The sequence below is a fragment of the Pongo pygmaeus genome, chromosome 7 (assembly GCF_028885625.2).
Source record: "Pongo pygmaeus isolate AG05252 chromosome 7, NHGRI_mPonPyg2-v2.0_pri, whole genome shotgun sequence".
NCBI lineage: Eukaryota > Metazoa > Chordata > Mammalia > Primates > Hominidae > Pongo > Pongo pygmaeus.
In genome coordinates this window covers 98,256,620-98,272,490 of record NC_072380.2, presented here as the reverse complement: position 1 = coordinate 98,272,490, position 15,871 = coordinate 98,256,620, and the positions used below count along the sequence as shown (strand labels likewise).

General features: G+C 39.2%; 1 pseudogene; it reads right to left on the bottom strand.

Annotated features, from left to right (window-relative positions):
- Window positions 1-464: 464 nt before the first annotated feature.
- On the bottom strand, window positions 465-772 carry LOC134740117 (large ribosomal subunit protein eL42-like; annotated as a pseudogene).
- Between the last annotated feature and the right edge of the window lie 15,099 nt (window positions 773-15,871).

Below are 15,871 nucleotides of genomic sequence, written 5' to 3'. Positions count from 1 at the left end.
AACAACTTACAAAGGAAATACTTGTGAAAGGGAAGTACATACAAGTCCAGGGTCCAGGAAATATTTCTTTTTCCTCATGTACTTCTCGTTCGAATGAGAACAAACTGTGGTAACTTATTCTGACTGCAATGTTGTCGGCAAGATGTCCTCCTCTTCTTTGCTGAGCTAGTAAATCATTGTAGACTCCTCTGAAGACTTGGCCCAGAGCCCTATACCACTTATTGAGGCCACTTCCTCTTCTCACCAAGTAAGGACAGTAGTAATTTTCTTCCCTGGGGACATAAGTTTATGCTTGTGAAATTCAGAACTATAAATGGTCCAAATTTGGGAAAATGAAAAAATGATAATGTGGTATAATATATAAAATACTATGATACTAAAATTGAGGGTTATTTTTTACCTTTCATTTTTTTGAACATAAACTCAAGATTTTATTGTCTTCACAATAAAAGAAAAGATGACACTTAGAATTGGATCACTTGGCCCTTTCTCTTCTTATCTACTCCCAGTTCAAAATGCATCTGTTAATAGCCTTAGACCTGCAGTTGGGCTCAATGCACTCAAACCTTAGCACAATCTTCTTTGTAGTTTTAGCCTTTTTCTGGATAATCGGCTTAGTCTGCCCACCATAGCCACTCTGCTTCCTGTAATAACGCTGCTTTCCCTGGGCATACAGAGAATCCTTGCTCTTCTTGTACTTTGTCACTTTGTGGGGTTAGTGCTTGCCTCACTTCTTACAAAAAGTCCGACGGGTTTTAGGAATGTTCACCATGTTTGTGTGAGTGCTATCGCCATGGAAAGAAAGAGGCCGGGCCGGAAACAGAAGTATATAGCACTTTTTTACTTTTCTTTTGACAAGGGCACCATGGTGGAGAGTGGATTGTGTCTTAAAGCCAGATGGCCTTCTAATTGATGACTTTTGTACTTACTAGCCAAGTGTACTTAGGCTACTTTCTTAACGTCATTTGTCTCCTATATAACACCATTTACAGCAGTAGGATTAAATGTGAGTAGAGGACAAGGATACTGCTAAACACTAGCAGATGCCAGAAGCATACTCTGCCCCTCACGTTTTGACAATCAGAAATGTTTTCAGACACTGCTTGGGTGCCCAAATCATCCCTGGCTGAGAACCATGGTCATAGAGAAAGACACCTTGGACTTGGAGAATGGAAAGTGGACTCCGCTAGTTATAACATCTACTTAAATTTTGCTTTTCTCATTTTTAAAATGTAGGGGTTAAGCAAGATGATCTTTAAGTTGATTTCTACTTCTAACAAGCCGTGATTATGTGGAAGAAGAAAATAAATGTACCGGAGATTGTGGAAGGCGTGGGGTTGAAGACCAGGGAAATTGGCTAAGATAGGGAGTGGTCAGGTAAGTTATGTATTTCTGAGCAGACAAAGTTGATAATCCATACCACTAAATAGACAGGATTGCCCACCGAAGCTAGGGAACAAAGGGTTGGAAATCCAGACAAGGAACTGGCACTTCTACAGATGACAGTGATGGTGGTCATGATGATGATGATGGTGATGGTGACAGTTATGGTAAGGACAAAGCAACTAGTATTTATTTAGCACTAACTATGGACCAGGTTCTCAGTCTAGGCGGTGGGGAACAAAAAGTCAGCATGTAGGCTGAGGTGAGGTGTAATGGTAGAAGTTACAGAGGAAAGCTACAAAAGTCAGGCTGCCCTCAGATCCAAGCCAAGGGAAAGCAAGAAACTTGGGACTTGGGCCTATGTTTCATGGAAGGAAATGAGACAAGACCAGTAGAGAATGTATCTTTGCTGATGAAAATATTAATGCTTCATTATTAAAATCCAAGTGGAGTCATTTTTAATAGAAATAGAAGAAAGGGAACAGTGAGAGGAGGGGAATCCTAAAGGCGCTAAGAAGCAGCGGAGGTGGTCAAACAACAAATCAATCTCATTAGTGGAAATATTTCCAGGTTGTAACTCTCATTCTTTCTCTCTTAGGTACATTTTATTGTTAATTACATTATAGTTTATTTATTTTTATATTGAAACTGAATGAGTCAGGGCAATTTATTTTGTTTTGGATTTTAGGATTTACGTATAGTTATTTGCCAGAGATTTAATACCCTAGTGGATATGTGCACACATTTTACATGGTCCTTTTTAAAGCCAGTCCAATTTCTTTTCAGTGTTTTGTACTGAATGAGTGAATCCAATTCTTAACTTCTTGCTTCATCAGACCCAGTTTGCTTGGCTTTTATTATTTATTTATTTATTTATTTATTTTTATTTTTATTTTTTGAGATGGAGTCTTGCTCTGTTGCCCAGGCTGGAGTGCAGTGGCATGCTCTGGGCTCACTACAATCTCTATCTCCTGGGTTCAAGCATTTCTCCCTGCCTCGGCCTCCTGAGTAGTTGGGATTACAGGCACACACCACCATGCCTGGCTAATTTTTGTATTTGTTTTATTAGAGATGGGGTTTCACCATATTGGTCAGGCTGGTCTCAAACTCCTAACCTCAGGTGACCCACCCATTTGCTTGACTTTTAGGAAGATCAGTCTGTTAGGCTGGTGTTGCGATGAGCTACCAAGAAGGAACTTTGGGACTCCAAATCCTTAGTGCATTACAACATGTGCTTTGGATAGTGACCTGTCTGCACATCCTAAGAAATCTTTCAACAATGTCCACCTGAGGTGAAAACGTTTTCCCCCATGAGCAATGCTTAACATCCCATTTTTAAGTTCATTTTGCACTGAAGTCTATGTTAGTCATCTGTTGCTGCACAATAAATGATCCTCAAACTTAGTGGCTTAAAACAAGAACCATATTTTTCACAGTTTCTGTGAGTCAGAAATTTGGGAACAGTTTAGCTGGTGACTGTAGCACAAGATCTCTCTTGAGGTTGATGTCAAGAAGTTGGCAGGGCCATCAGTAATCTGAAAGCTAAAGTGGGAATGGAGGATCCACTACCTTGATGTGTTGCTCATGTGGCTGTTGCCAGGAGGCATCAGTTCCTTAACACGTGAGTGTCTGCACATGGTAGCTTGAGTGTTCCCATGACCAGGCAGTAGGCTTGTAATTGTTTTCCTTTCTATGCTCCTAGCACTTATCACCAGATGATGAGCAGAGTCCCTATCTTGTTATTATTATTTTCAACTCTGGGACCTAGTATAATGCCTGGGACACATGGCCAGTGCTTGATAATTATTCACTGAATTGACAGCTAATTAATTATTTCTTCGTGAGACTGTTTTCCTCCAGACAGCAGAGTCAGAGCCCTGGGAGTCTGGGCAGAGAGGTGCACCAATGGAAAGTGGAAGCACTATAGGAAACTTGGTCTCCTTCATTTTCCCCTAGGATAACATCCTAGGAATTTAGCAGACTCTGAAGGCCCTATCCTGTGTCTCTTCTTGACCCAGATAAATACCTTCTGCTTTTCATATCGTTTCATATCTATTCATTAATTCAACAGATATTTCCTGAGTTTCAACTATGTCTCAGACAATTTTCTAGGTGCTAAGCACACAGCAGTGGAAAAAAAAAATCCCTGTTTTTAGAAAGCTTACATTCTAGTAGAGAAAGAAAGATAATAAACAGATAATGTCAGACTACTTTTTTAACAGATATTGTTATGCAAAATCCAGGAGTTAAGTCATTTAGAAAGAAAACAAATTTAAAATTTATTCTTCCAGGCTGCCTGGAGCAAAGAAAAACTATTTGACCACCCCTGTCATAGCGGTTTCTACCAGGGAGCTGATTATGTATTGATAGATATGCACATAGGGACTTTGTTTCAAGAGAATTTGTAGGGTTAAAAAATTACCTAAAATTATCTAATGAAAACAATAATGAATTATACTTGATGATTAGCCTGATAGTCTAAATAGAATAGTAGTATTCCAGCATAATAGTCTAAGTAGAATAGTAGACTAGCTTAAGAAAATAGTGGGGAGGGATAGTGACTTTTTTTCTGTAGTAAGATAAAAATTGGGATATTTCCAAGGGCAATGTCAAAGGTGTATGCAGAAGCATAATTGAGATCTAATATTACATAGTTAGGTGAGGCACTAGGAATATGAGTTTTTGAAAAATAATTAAAACCAAGTGAGTTAATAAAAACAACAAAATATAGTAGTAGTACTGGCTTTTTCCCTGGGAAACACACTGGTGATTTTTAATGTTATGATTCGTTAATACCTCTTATTCTATACTTCCAGAATAATAGATTGGGTGTACAGTTTTCAAGAGGGGGTGACGGGGTGATGGGGGAGATGTCATGTCTGTGACCACACTGAGCTTATATGCAATTCAGAAAAAAAAGCTGTCTTTCTATCTGTATCTCTATCATCTCTATCTAAATTTTCTGTAGATTTTCCCACTCTTTAATTATGATAATTTATTGGCACAAGTTAATTAATTTGGAAGAAATTTTGCTTCCAGAAGCAAGGTAGTCCTTAAATAAAATTTTGTAACGAGGCATCACTTCCCGATAATACTGTTAACAGGATCAGTGGAAGCTTGACTTATGCATTTATACTTCTCATTGTTGTGCAGTAACTCAGGCAAAAAAAAAAATCTTATGGATCTTATGCTAGGTGTGCTTGAAATCCCCACCCATCAACACCACTTTCTTAGAATAATAGAGAATAATGATTTAGTTTGGGCAAGTGGTAAAGAAACCATCACCATTAAGAGTGTAACCCAAACACAGACAAGAAATATGAACATTCCTCTTACTTACATTTGAAAAAATGCAATCTGGAAAATCAAGTATGCGAGTTTAAAAGCATGTAGGTATGCATTTTGATTTGATAGTATGGCTAATGAAAGAAAAACAAACATTACATGCACAAATTTAGAAATCATGTAGTTCTAAATACATTTCAATTAGTTTGGCATTTCCACTACTGATTGGACTAGAAAATTGGTGTGAAAAAAGTTGGCATTCTCATAGGATTACCAAAGTAACTCAGTGGCATGGTCTACGGTAGCTATGAGAATAAAATTAATACTTTACTCTCAATATTTATAAAGTGTCTCCTATCTTCAAAGCAATTCACTAAATTAATGCTCTCACTTGTTAGGAAGCAGCAACAAAAGTCATTGCAAGTAAAACGCAAAAAGAGCTTTTGTCTAGGCCTAGCTGAATTATAAGACTTGGAAACAGATTTTTAATCCTTTAGCTAAAACCTCCACACTTTGCCCAGGCCTGTCTTCTTGGTCTGATACTTCTTTAAAAATGGCCTCCAACTATACATTTTAGGTTTTATCTCCTATTTTCTCATCATGCCCATCATACTATAGCCAAGCTGAAGTTTTTTCTTTTTTTCTGTCTCTTTGCTAGTAAATCCTCCTCTCTTGCTGAGAATTTCCATTTCTTCATCTCCATTTGTGAAATCCTTCACATACATGAGACCCACAGCCACCACTGCACCTTTTTTTATAGATCTCTTATGATTTCTCCTGCTGGGTGTGATTTCTTATTTTTTCTAAGAAGCAAAGCTGCTATTATTTCTCATAAAATGCCTAGCCCAGAGTGCTGTACAAGGTATGAGCTCTTTAAATATTGATTAGATGGATTGTGTGTGGAATGATTTTAGTAGGGGCCAGCAGAGATGTATTTTTCTTCCCACATCCACAGGGCGTTATCCACACCCTGTGGTATAATATGGGAAGAAAAGGAATAAATCTGTCCTGGCTCAGAGGAACAACAGGAGTACAGGCTAAGCTGCTGAATAAAAACATCCCAAACATACAATATATAGAGTGGCTTGCAACAGACTGAAGCTTACTTCTCTCTCATGCAACAGTATCTGATTGAGGCTATAGGGCAGCTCTGCTATATGTGGTCATATGTGGTCATTCAGGGACATAGGTTGCTTCCATCATCTTCCTTCTTTTTCCGGGGCACCAGCTTGTGTGGAAAGCAGAAGCTGCATTTCAGGCATGTCTGTGTCCAGTTAGCATGAGAAGTAACAGAGCAAGTCCAGGGAAAATCATTTCCTATTAACAGGTGAAGCAGAAGTTGCATCCATCACTTCTGCTTACATTCCATCAGTGAGAAATTGAGTCGCATGGCATGGCCACCATTAGCTGCAAGGGTGGCTATAACATTTAGTTTCTAGATGATGCCCTGGAAGAAGAGGAGAATGCATTTGGTGAGGGGGATTGGCGAGGAGAATGGATTTGGAGAGGAGGACACTACAAGTCTCCTTCCATCAGTAACTAGGCCTCTGGTCCAGGGAGGATCTGATTAAACTTCAACGAGTCCATACCACCCCTAGGAACTCAACTCCCCCAGCCCTCATCAGAACTCCTTAAGGAGAAAGAGCAAATGTCACAAGTAGATGTTGGAATTCAGTTTCAAAAGAAGCAAAACATTCAAAAAATATCATCAAAAGCGGTAATAACACAAAGGCAAACTTGACATGATGGGACATTCTTCATTATTTGGAGGTGAGAATGGAGAAAGTTGGAGAAGAAAAAAGAGCAGTGAGGATCAACTGAATTTCTCCTACCCCCAAGTCCAATGTGAAGGCACTGGATGAGGATTGATTTAAATCCCTTTTATTAGCCATATTTGACAAACCCACAGCCAACATCATACTGAATGGGCAAAAGCCGGAAGCGTTCCCTTTGAAAACCAGCATAAGACAAAGACGCCCTCTCTTACGACTCCCATTCAACATAGTATTGGAAGTTCTGGCCAGGGCAATCAGGCAAGAGAAAGAAATAAAGGCATTCAAATAGGAAGAGAGGAAGTCAAACTATCCCTATTTACAGTTGACATGATCCTATATCTAGAAAACCATACTGTCTCAGCCCAAAAGCTTCTTAAAGTGATAAGCAACTTCAGCAAAGTCTCAGGATACAAAATCAATGTGGAAAAATTGCTAGCATTCCCATACACCAACAACAGTCAAGCTGAGAGCCAAATCATGAGCCAACTCCCATTCACAATTGCCACAAAAAGAATAAAATACCTAGGAATACAGCTAACAAGGAAAGAGAAAGATCTCTACAAGGAGAACTACCAACCACTGCTCAAAGAAATCAGAGATGACACAAACAAATGGAAAAACATTTCATGCTCATGGATAGGAAGAATCAACATTGTTAAAATGGCCATACTGCCCAAAGCAATTTATATGTTCAATGCTATTCCCATTAAACTACCATTGACATTCTTCACAGAACTAGAAAAAACGATTTAAAAATTCATAGGGAACCAAGCCAGGTGTAGTGGCTCATGCCTGTAATGCCAGCACTTTGGGAGGCTGAGGTTGGCGGGTCACTTGAGGTCAGGAGTTTGAGATCAGCCTGGCCAAAATGGCAAAAACCCATCTCTACTAAAAATACAAAAATTAGCCAGGCATGGTGGCATGCACCTGTAATCCCAGCTACTCAGGAGGTTGAGGCAGGAGAATCGCTTGAACCTAGGAGGCAGAGGTTGCAGTGAGCTGAGATCATGCCACTGCACTCCAGCCTGGGCAACAGAGTGAGACTCTGTCTCAAAAAAATAAATAAATAAAAAATAAAATTTACATGGAACCAAAAAAGCCTGAATAGCCAAGGCAATCCTAACCAAAAAGAACAAAGCTGGAGGCATCACACTATCTGACTTCAAACTATACTACAAGGCTACAGTAACCAAAACATCATGGTACTGGTACAAGGACACATAGACCAATGGAACAGAATAGAGAACCCAGAAATAAGACCACACATCTACCACTATCTGATCTTTGACAAATTTGATGAAAACAAGCAATGAGGAAAGGATTCAGTAAATTCAATAGATAGTGCTGGGATAGGCAGAAAATTGAAACTGGACCACTTCCTTATGCCATGTACAAAAAATAAGATGGATTAAAGACTTAAATGTAAAATCCCAAACTGTGGGAGCTAAATGATGAGAACATATGGACACACAGAGGGGAACAGCACACACTGGGGCTTATCACAGGATAGAGGGTAGGAGGAGGGAGAGAATCAGGAAAAATAACTAAAGGATACTAGGCTTAATACCTGGGTAATGAAATAATCTGTACAACAACCCCTCACAACACATGTTTACCTATGTAACAAACCTGCACATCCTGCACATGTACCCCTCAACTTAAAATAAAAGTTAAAAAAAATCCCTTTTATTGTATCTTAACCTGATTGAAACCCAACACCAATCCACAGAAACTGCTAGGATGGAGAAAGTAAATGACTAGTTCCTATTTTTCTGAAGATGTATACAAAAGACACATATTTTTTAAAAAGTTAAAATGCCAAAGGTTTGAACAGACAATTGCAGTAATAGAGAGAAAGGAGCCATTTAAAGCATTGTGAAGGAGCAAGAGAATCCAAATTAACCAGTGACAACCCATTTGGAAGTGGCATTTACACTGAGTGAGTCAGGATCTGCAATGAAGCCAACAGAAGTTTCCACCATGGACGTTTCTTGCCTATGGCAGAAGGTGAGAGCATTTTTAGAGTGCCATTTCACTGACCTTTTTATAAATTGTAACAGCAATCCAGAGAATGTTAACAGCCTTATATTTTTTCCTATGGAATATAATAAAATCTGTAATAGCTTTACTTAAATTGTGGCAGCTCAGAGAACTTGAAGTCCTTCTATTATTGTGTCGGCAGGAAACCAAGGTACTCAAGGATAAAATTTGGAAAAAGAAGCCAGATTTTCAGAATAAAAAAATAAGAATTTGTTATTCTTCCTGAGAGAGAAACTACATAACATATAAATATCTTAAAATTGTAAATAGTTTCTTTATCCTAAAAATGACTACAATCATGAAACCAGAATTCTTTTTTTTTTTTTTGACAGTCTCACTCTGTCACCCAAGCTGGAGTGCAGTGGTGCGATCTTGGCTCACTGCAACCTCCGCCTCCCAGGTTCAAGCGATTCTTGTGCCTCAGCCTCCTTAGTTGCTGAGATTACAGGCATGTGCCACCATACCCAGCTGATTTTTTGTTGTTTTTATAGAGATAGTGTTTTACCATGTTAGCCAGGATGGTCTGGAACTCCTGGCCTCGAGTGACCCACCTGCTTCAGCCTCCCCAAAATGCTGGTATTACAGGATTGGGCCACCGCACACAGCTGAAAACAAAATTCTGAGAAACTAAAGGGATTAGAAATATGCATTCTAAAATAAACAAAAATGAAGGCTAAGAAACAGATTTTGTTTTTGATATGAAAGATAAATTATTTTAAGGGGAGATTGGAGAGGCTGAATTTAAGTCCATGGAAAACGATTTTTAGAAATAAATGTACTCATGTCATTGACACATTAGTGCACATATTCTGACCTGAGCTAACAATACAAGAGACAGCAGTTTTATGAAGCAGAAACCTTGGGGACACAATGATTCCTGGACTCACTATGTGCTGTGTTTTTCCAGCTTCTGAATCCTCTCTGTCATTGTTTCTGTGCTCATATATATCAGTACATATAGATACATACCCATATATATGGTAAGCAGTCAATAAATAGCAGTCACCTTGTGATAACATGAGGTTCACATTTATTTTTCCACAGCCTGAGGTCAAGAGAAAGCATACAAAATGAATACACAGCTCTATGCATATGGTTTTTAGCTGCAAAAAATGTCACATCGCTTAGTTCTGCTGGAAACCTCCCATAAGCAATTTGGACTATAGAATAGTTTTTAACTATTACATCACAGAAGCAAACCTTCCTGTTTAAAGTGCCAAGTTGGCAATACAAACAAGCACTCATGTCATTTATAGACACATTTTTAGATGAAGAGCTTACAAAATCAGCTTTATCTTACTACTGAAAGACCTATTTGGTGTAAATGATTTAAGTTTCTGCTCTTTGAGCCTCATTAAATTATATTGTTTAGCAAAAAGTTTGCTGCTAACTAGATTTTACTGTCAAGACAAATCCTAGGAAGGGAAAACTCAGTAATTGTTAATCTTCCTAAAGAAAATGTTGTATTTTTCTTGTTATGTAAAGTTTGGCAATAATCACTTTTCTAAATTATTAGAAAAATGATCTTTTAATTAATTAAAGCATAATTATATTCAGAGAAAATACTATATTAGTCTGTAGTAATCTACCATTATATTGAACATTTGAAATTAAATTTCTGGTGACTCCCAAAAACAGTACATCCTGAAATAAAAATAGAAAAATGTACTTGTTTACTTTTTCAATTCTGCTCACAGCCAAGAGATTTTTTTTTTTTTTTTTTTTTTTAAGCAGGGTCTTGCTGTGTTGCCCGGGTTGGAATGTAGTGGCACCATCACAGCTCACTGCAGACTTGACCTCCCAGTTTTAAGTGATCCTCCCACCTCAGCCTCACAAGTAGCTGGGACTACAGATGTGTGCCACCATGCCTGGCTAATTTCTTAAACATTTTGTAGAGACAGTGTCCCACTGTGTTGCTCAGTCTCAGACCGAGTCTTGAATTTCTAAACTCAAGGGATCCTCCCACCTTGGCCTCCCAAAGTTCTGAGATTACAGGGCGGCCAGAGAGATCTTGAGGTTACAGACAGTGATTGTTATATTTGGCAATGGGTTTGACCAACTAACAGAAGTTTAGATGCTATCATGTACCCACAGCTTTTTCTTTATTCTATCTTATTTTCTTCTTATTTTAATTATTTTATTTAATAGGAATAAATGGAATAAATTCAGGAGAGAGGACACGTTTTTAGGCTATTAGTTTGTGAGGTTTTCGTTGTAGTCGTTGTTGTTTTTTTTTTTTTTTTTTGGACAGCATCTCACTGTGTCGCCCAGGCTGCAGTGAAGTGGTGCAATCTCAGCTCACTGCAGCCTCAACCCCCCGGGCTCAAGTGATTCTCCCACCTCAGACTCCTGAGTAGCTGGGACCACAGGTGCACACTACCACAGCCAGCTAATTTTTAAAAAAATTTTTTTGTAGAGATTGTGTTTTGCCATGTTTCCTAGGCTAGTCTCAAATTCCTGAGCTCAAGCTATTCTCCTGTCTCAGCCTCCCAAAAGTGCTGGGATTATAGGCGTGAGCCATTGTGCCCAGCTCAGTTTGTGTTTTTTGTGTCAAAAAAGAACTAATACCCTTGAGACGATTGCTATTTGCTAATTATAACAATTCCACATCCTAGTTTGTTACCACCCCCACCTCTCAACATTGAGATATTCAGTAAGTAGACTGCCAATGAAAAATTTAGCAAGAGTAATAAGAATCGGACAAAATTAGGACAGTGAAGACAGAAGGAAAGAAAAGGAGATAAGAGAAGGGATACAGTCCCATGCAGATTCATGTTTTAGGCAAGACAAGACAGGAAATGAAGCAAACTTGTTTGACATATGCAGCAAATAAGAGGATTTTTGAAGTATCACATTGAACCTTGGGATATTCAACAAGCAGAACATTTTTTTTTTGTCTTTTTAAATGTTGTTTTCCAAGAATATTACCAGGGACTGCTTGGCCTAATGGAGGAGATGGCAAGGCATCTTGGAGCAGACAGACTTTGCTCTGGAAATGTCGACTTGGGATGCTTTTCGTTATGGTTCTATTTTTTAAAAAACCGACACATACAATATCCTAGGGGAAGTATAAAACAAGGCAATATTTTTTATTTGTCATAGAATCCTCAGCTATTCCTTGTTTTGTGAAAATTGTGTGTGGCTCCAGAAGTGGAGATTTTAATAAGGGAATATGTAGTCTTCTAGGAGGAAAAAGATTGAGAATTCAATTCCTCCTCCTTTGGGAATCAGTGCTATTCAGTGCTCTCTGATGGGTTATAAAGGCCCTGGCTAGCTCAGCGGGCAGAAGACAATCCCAGTTCTTACTGAGGGGTATTGGTCATGAAGGAGAGGGAAGCCTGTGACAAAAGCTCAATGTCAAGGTCAAGTGATCCAGGAACAGACAATTCTGGACACAGCCTATAGTGGAGGCTGGAACCCAATCCTGACCTAGTCAAGCTTGCTCAATGAGCCTATGGCTGGGCCTATGAAAGTTAAATAAAGCAGAATAGGGCTGCATTTCAGACCAGTGGTGGCATGCAGTGACCACAGCTAACCCTCAAAAATAAAAGCGCCTTATCCTTGATATATGTAATCCAAGAGACCAAGACTAAGTCAGCAAGGGTACAGCCTCCATCATCTCAAGATGACCAAGGAGCACGTAGGATTATTCTTTATGAGGCCACAAGAGCACTGGCAGGTGATCTGGTCCTCCTGATCTGTAGGAAAGGACCACTGCAGGGAGGGATGCTGAAAGAAAAAGAAAGTCATTATTCTTAGGATTAAACCTACCCAGATGGAACCCTAGTAGATGGAAGAAGCAAACACTCGCCCTCCTGAGAAGTCTCTTGCCAGCAACGAGAGCCTGGCCCACTGATTTAGCTCTTTCACCAAATAACATGGATTTCTACAGTTGTTCTTTAATCAGCAATGTTTCATGTATGCCTGCTATGGTACAGGAAATGCTGGGTTGCCCAATTTCAAAGGCCTTAGTTCAGTTTTTCTGAACTTAGTTTTCTGCTGGGGCAGGAGGATGGATGGGTTTTCAAATAATGTGTTACTTGCCTTTTTATTTTCATGACTGTGATCCTGGACTATGAAAAACTTCTTCTTATGTTCCAAATATTTTAAGAACATTTTAATGTAAAAAAATCTGAAAAAAATGATAAAATCCTTACTTTAGATTTATGTTTACTAATTTTTTTCTTGATCTCTGAAGTGCACTGAAGACCACAAGCTACCTTGGAGCTGCTCGCCTGTGTTCTGGGAAGACAGAGTTAAGTTATGAATCTATACAGCAAGGCAGCACCCAATAACCTACAGAAAGGGTGTAACAGAACATCTTTTTAAAAGTTGACCAACAAGCCTGTTTGCCTCTCAATTAACATTCTTCAGGTTATAAAACTGGAATTCTGTTTTAGAAGGAGTGGATCATCGTTCATAATAAGACAAAAAGTAGGCCCTCAGGAGAAAATTGATGGAAACCACAAACCCTTCCCTTTGGTAATCAAATTTTGTTAGATTATCAGCAATGCATTATGAAATCCCCAGCTGTACTCGGCTGGCAGGGCAGAACACCCAGTCCTCTGGGCTTAATGTCCAGATCAAGTGGTCCTGGAAGACTTGAGTTGTAGGCACAGCCCGTAGATGAGGCTGGGAATCTTTCCTGATTTAACCAATATTATACCATTGGGCAGCTTTGTGGGGCCTGTGAGTATGAAATAAGAAACTGAAAGACTGGACTGCAGACTTTTGGTGGCATGAGATGATCATTGGTGAATCCAAATCTGAGGAGCAAGAGAGACCCCTCATTCTTGCCACCTGTTATCTGAGAGACTCTAGGAACATGTACCCACAACCATGGCACATGGAATATTCTCCAGATGGCAGTAGTGGTGGCACCACTTGACTCCTCCTGTCCTGTTATATTGTGGTTAAGAACTCCAAGGCATGTGCTACAGGAATTATGAGAATAAGTAGCAGGCTGGCTGTTAGTGAGGCTCCCCGGCCTTAAAGGACTACACCTGAATTCCAGCCCAAACTGTTGGAAAGAGCCTCAAGAAATGACTGACAGGTGTCAAGGGCATGAAGACTTGGAATTTTCAGGGAGGGTGACCCTGGGAAGAGGAGAAGGACTCTTATGATTAACTTAGACAACAGTTTGAAGCAATTTTAACTACAGTAATAAAGAAAATCTGACCTTATTTTGTAGGTGATACCAGTTATGCTTCATAAGGAAAAGATTTGAATTTGTACCAAGTGTTTTAGAAACATAGTGTAAATTTATTCAAATTTCAAAAAAGTAATCCTCAAATTTTGTCCTTTAAGATGTCATCTTAAGATGGACAAAATTCATTCAGTGGGATGGAAAATTACATTTGTCAAATCTTGTGCTAACCAATATGCTTCTCCCGCCCAAGAAACACAAGTGTTAATTTTTAACACATCACTGAGATATCCAGAGAGAGTTGTAATAAGTAGAACAGTGGTAAGACCTCTCCTTCTGTTTTTCTCAGTGATTTTTATCTGCTAAACCATATCTGGAATTTAGTGTAGTACATTGTTAGCATATATTGAAAGGGTCGAAAAGTGAGGCAGAATGGATGTAGGCGCTAAGAGAATGAAGGTGGGTGAGGCATTTAAAAATTTTCAAAATGTTAACAATTGCACCTGATATTTTAATTTTTATCAAGAAAACCCTTACTTAAAGCCATATGTTACTTATTCTGTACCCAGACCAGGAGATACCCTGCATAGTTACCCATTTGTTCTTGCAGTTCTGGTTTCATATGCACATTTTATCAAAAAGAATAAGTAGTCTCCCCTTATCCATGGGGGATACATCCCAAGACCCCTACAGGGTGCCTGAAACTCTGGATGGTATGGAACCCTGTATGCACTATGTTTTTTTCTATAGATATATACTTATGACAAGGTTTAATTTATCAATTAAGCACAGTAAGAGATTAATAATAATAACTAATGATAAAATAGAACAATTATAATAATATGGCAGCATCACTAGTCTTGTGCTTTGGGGACATTATGAAGTAAATTAAGGGTGACTTGAACATAAGCTCTGCGATACCTCTACAGTGAATCTGATAACTTAAACAGCTACTGAGTGAGTAATGGGCGGGGAGTGTATACAGCATGGATATGCTAGACAAAAGGATGATTCACGTCCTGGGCAGGTAGGAGCAGGATGGCATGAGATTTTATCACACTTCTCAAAACAGTGTGCAATTTAAAAGTTATGAATTGTTTCTGGGTAACTGCACAACATGAAACCATGGGTAAGGAGAGCCCTATCGTACTGGTATCATCTATGATTAATTCAAATGTGTTGACGCATCATTGAATTTATGTGATTTATGAAGGCCAATTTCTTTAGAATATAATAACATCATGACGTTTATTACTTGGCAGGCATTTGCAGGTGTTAATTCCCATTATGAGGCACGCACACTGATGGCTACACAGCAGGAAAAGTCTCCTATTGGAGAATACAATTGAGATGTACAAGGCAGGGGGCATTTCGTGCTTGATTCTTTTCTCCATGGAGAATTTGGAAGATGGCATTATTTCAGTCATTTAAATATTTACAGAAATTACTCTCTTTAGGAGGAATAACATGATGCCAACATATTGTGGGCTCAAACAAGCATCAGAAAAACCATGTCGTCTGGTCAATATCTACTTTTCCTTGTGACATTTCCCATCTCTGAATCCCATGGCAGTTCTGTCTTTGGAATCATCTGTGCAACTCTCTAGTGACATGCGGACACCTCTTCACTTCTAGGTAAAACCACACATTAAAATTGTCTGTGGCCATCTGTCCAGATTGAAAGGAAGTGAACTACGTGCCTGCTTGTCAAGATGCTTCAGTATTTATTTGAGAGTAAGAGGCAAGTCTTGGTGAGATGGCACTGTCTGGTCTACTCAACAGAATGTGCAACCCAGATGAATCCGAAGTGGGAATGAGGGTCCCAGTAGGAATAAGCAATGCTTTCCTCCTTTATTCCCTGCTTATTCCTCCCCTCTCTTTGCAGTGTGCCTGCTGAGACCCAAGCTGTCCTGAGGAGAACAGCTGCTTTATGCTCAGGAGATCCGCAGTCACAGCTGCTGTGTGCTCGTTTTCAAGGTGGTAATTTCACCAAAACTCACCTAGGAAGATGGTGGAAAGGCTCCTGTCTTGTCAGTTTCTCTTTGAGAGGAAAGTGAAGCTAAAATAATCTTCGTAAAGAAGTTGCCAAAAGAAAAATGCAGGAAAATCTTATCTTGCCAGCACATTTTGATCTTGTGTAGCCTGTTAGAAGGCAAACTTGGTTCCTCGTAATTAGGCACTTGGTCTGGCCAGGACCTGAGTCCACTGACTCAGCTCTGCAGTCATTTATTCGTTCACTCAA